Below are 4,404 nucleotides of genomic sequence, written 5' to 3'. Positions count from 1 at the left end.
TACTGATGAATAAAACCATAGAAAAAAGTAAAACTTCATATAAAATATAAATCCCCAAAGCAGTATTATGGAATATATATTAGTACTTTAGTGATTATCATTGTAATGTATTTCACATTATTTACAAACTATTAAAAATAGAATTCATGGGCTAGAAAAAGGACTCAGTGCTTAAGAGTACTGGTTGCTCTTGCAGAGGCCACTAGTTCTACTCCTAGCACCCACATCAGCACCTCTTAACCAACTGTAGCCCCAGTTATACCAAACCATGCCCTACCTTGCCTTCTACAGGCCAGAAACATTGTGCACAGACATGCATGCAGGCAAACTACCTGTACACATAAAGCAAAAAACTTAAAGCATATTGAAAATATCTATCCAATCACAGTACCCCATGTCATTATTGCGTTGAGAGCAAAGTGTCAAATAATGTTTGTCTGGTTTTACTGGAGACTGATTCTAAAGGATGCACGGGGGTTTAATATTTCAGATATTGCTTTACACAGTAAATTTTAAAATGGATTTAAAACTTTAAAAAAGTAATAAAGGGCACAAGGAGCAAACGTGAATGGAGGAAGGGTGGTTCAGCATGCGCTTCAATAGAGGAAGGGGGCTCAGTGTGTGCTTTGATGAAGGAAGGGTGATTCAGTGTGTTTCAATGGTACAATGGAATGGGGCTTCTTAAGATCAAATAAACTAGACTAAATTAAACTAAACTGTCAGTTCTCTGACTAAACCAGGTCTCTTGGTTCTTTTTTATGGGTTTATGGGAATTCTCTTAACCCAAAACCAAATTTTAGGACTGCATACGACAGGCTGATAACGGCTTGATCATTTTCTTTCAACACACTATGCTAAACTATGATATTGAAATTAACTTAGAATATGTGAGTTTTCTAGTTAATAAATGAAAACTTCATTTCTTGTCTGTTAGTTAAGGGCTGTATCAATTTATTCCTATAATAAATCAAATTAAAGCTATTCCGAAGCCTAGAGCGGTGGATTAGTGGTTAAGATTGCTTCTTCCTATTGCAGAGGGTCTAGAATCTGCACCGCCATGATTGCCAACAACCATTTGTAACTCCAAGTTTAGGAATTCAACACTTCTTTAAGGTAATGCATGCAGGAGGTGCACATACATACGTGCAGATAAGCACTTAGACACATGAAATAGAATAAGTAAATATTCAATGAACGTATACATTTTTAAAAATCATTCTTAAAAAACCATATAATGGTAGTTGTACAAAGGAGTCTTTGAATAGCCAAATGGTTAAATAAGAAAGGAACATATAAAGAAAAAAATGAAATAGTTTAAACCAATAATATTAACAGCTAAGCCATCCTCTGGTAACAGAAGAAATGTCGTAAATATTTACACTGAGTTGGGGCAAAATATATTCATTTTTTCAACACTACATTGTACTTTCTCTCACAGGTGAGGACATTAAACTTTGATGCAACCAACTTATGACCTGTCTTCACTTTCAATACCTTCTACTACTGTAGACATTGAGCAGGTATGTGAAACATGTTCCTAAGGGGTTTCCAGTTTTAAATGTATTACCCAGAATATAGAGGAAATAACTTTTCCATGTCTTCAAAATTTATCTCCTGCCCTTTCCTAACTTCTTCTCATCTTAAATTATTTCCCTCTAAGCCTTACTGTTCCTCCCTTGACTTTTTTTACTTCTTCTAAGTAAATAAAAAGAAAAGAAAAAGAAAACATCAGGCATACAGTAAGTCCAAGATCCTTGACTTTTTACGAATATTGACAGGGAACCGAATTGAACTTTAAATTTGTGTTTCCAAATAAACACCTACTTACGAGGACTGCATTGAAAGGAAACTAATGAAATTCCCAGGTGCTCTGGGGTGGCTGTTTTATTCTGATCGGTGGTAGATTGCACTATTGACCAAATGTCAGACAAGGAGCGATACAATGATTGAATAAAAGTGTATACATAATCGGAGCAGAGAACTTTGCCAGGACCAGCGTTGTTGAATTTCTTATAATGCTAAAAGAAATTCTTTTTTTATAGATATACATACCTCTGCTCTGAGTGCAAATAATATATTTTTCTGAGCCCCCACTCCTAATTCTGTCAGTGCCTCCAGATAAAATAATGTGAGGTGCCTTAGCTAGAGACGCTGATGAAATATTTTCAGCCTCGATATTAATCTGTTATCAGTTCTGTAGGTGTGAAGTGAGATGAAGATGACAGAGAATCATGCTCCACGGGCCTCAAGTAATTTGCACCAAAGATATTTAGATCTATCTTTGGACACTGCAGATCAGTTATTATGGGAGGGGAAAGCCCTTGGGGAGTCTACCTTGAAACATATTTCAAATGTCAGGGGAATTGCATGAAAATTGGGTAATGAATGAAATTCTGATTGCAGAAAAATCACTTTGGACCGTTACTGCTGCAACATGCAACTGCCCTGTGTAAACTTTAAGCACTTAGCAATAGGGCCTGAGTAATACACATTCTTCAATGAGTCCCAATACTGATTTTTGGATTATTCCTCCATGCCAGTCAGTTGGGGATAAACAAATATTTGTAAAAGAACCCATGGTTATATTTTTTCTTTAATTAAAAATATGCCATGGTGCAACCATAGTATATGATAGTCTATAAATGCCTTATGAAAACTTCACCAAAGAAATTGAATCTTTTTAATCCCCATAACTCTACATACCTTGCAAAGTGTTTATTAAACTCTATTGTGTATTCCTCAACAATTCTAGCCTAAACCAACTTCTCAACAAGACTGGACTTTCATTCTTAATCATTGAGCTAGGATCAGAAAATGTCATAATTGTTTCTTCTTACAAAAGTTCTCTGAAATACTCAGAAGTGGTTTCCTGATATAAGCCAAGTAGATTGTTCTGCACTCAATCTTCTTTCTAAAGGAAAATAACAGTATTGTTTGTACCAGGTAGGCATCTATTATGAACATAAGCATAAATTTGAAGTAGCACTCCAGGAGTTGGAGAGTCTGCTCAGTAGCTAAGAGTACCCTCTGTCCTTCCAGAGGATCCAACATTCTCTATCAGAACACATGGATGCTGGGTGGCTAATGACCGCCTGTAACTCGAGCTGCAGGGCATCTGCTGTCTTCTTCTGTCCTCCACAGACACTTTTACTCACATGCACATACCCACAAATATACCCACAAGCTACAGATAGTTTAAACATAAAATGGATTTTTAAGAAGAAACTCACATCTGTATATATGTATTAAGAATAAGGCACAAGGCACATAGAACTAAATTAGATAATTCTTAGATAAATGACACATCAGGACATATCTCATAATTGCTTTCAATAGGTAATATATTCTAAGTAGTGAAATTTGGCATCAAAATTGGTGCGTGTGTGTGTGTGTGTGTGTGTGTGTGTGTGTGTGTGTGTTTGTCTGTATGTGTAGTATGTGTTTGATATATGTTGTGTGTGTATATGATTGTATATGACTCTATTTGTGTTTGTGTGCATGTGCATCTGTGTGTGACTGATCACAATGAGTCTTGGGAGAAAGGCCTTCCATTGCTCCTTGAACTTTAGAATTTAGAAAGTCATCTGAGTACCAGAAAGTTTTCCATGAATCCAAGAACATGGCAGCTATGCCTGGAGAGCTAAGAACCCTGAGCAACTGTGGACTTTAAAAAGAAAATGAAGAAGAGTGGCCTGAGAAAAGTCATTCCTGAGGGGAGACAAGCTCAGAAAGACTGGGAAATTCAGAAACAATAGAAATGCAAAGGCAGGATTCAGAAGCCAAATCTCTCCAGAAGTCCTTATTCATCAGTGTAAACAGAAGAGGGGGCGCAGATTGGAATGACAAGTCGAAGTACCAGAGAGCATTTCAAGCACATGTTCTAAAGGAGGACATGGCTGCCGTGCTCAAGGAATCAGTCAGAGAACAAGATGATGGTTTTAGAGACAATGGGACACTAAGCCATGAGTGGTGACCAGAATATGACTTTAATTTCAAATGACATCAGGAATCATACAGGAGAGCTTAGATTAAAAGAGCTGCAGTGTAGACTTACCTTTAGTGTGGTGTAATTCCAATGTAAGTGTAGACTGCTCTTTAATGTGGTGTAACTTCAATGGAAGTATAGAGTTTCTTTTTTTTATTTTTTATTTATTTATTTGTTATTATTTTCTTTATTTACATTTCAAATGCTATCCCAAAAGTTTCCTATACCCCCACCTCGCCCCTGCTCCCTTACCTACCCACTCCCACTACTTAGCCCTGGCCTTCCCCTGTGCTGGGTCACATAAAGTTTACAAGACCAAGGGGCCTCTCTTCCCAATGATGGCTGATTAAGCCATCTTCTGCTACATATGCAGCTAGAGACTCTAGCTCAGGGGGTACTGGTGAGTTCATATTGTTGTT

At 37.1% G+C, this 4,404-nt stretch overlaps 1 protein-coding gene across 1 annotated transcript in view; it reads left to right on the top strand.

Moving 5' to 3' along the window:
• Positions 1–1,438: 1,438 nt before the first annotated feature.
• Positions 1,439–4,404, top strand: part of Lmo3 (LIM domain only 3) — a 129,064-nt gene continuing 126,098 nt past the window's right edge. Inside the window, exon 1 of the mRNA XM_029535564.1 lies at positions 1,439–1,520. The gene's annotated coding sequence lies outside the window, so the exon portion shown is untranslated. The remainder of the gene's footprint in view (positions 1,521–4,404) is intronic.

Source organism: Mus pahari, chromosome 2 (genome assembly GCF_900095145.1).
Source record: "Mus pahari chromosome 2, PAHARI_EIJ_v1.1, whole genome shotgun sequence".
Classification (NCBI taxonomy): Eukaryota; Metazoa; Chordata; class Mammalia; order Rodentia; family Muridae; genus Mus; species Mus pahari.
This window is presented reverse-complemented; position numbering and strand designations above follow the sequence as displayed.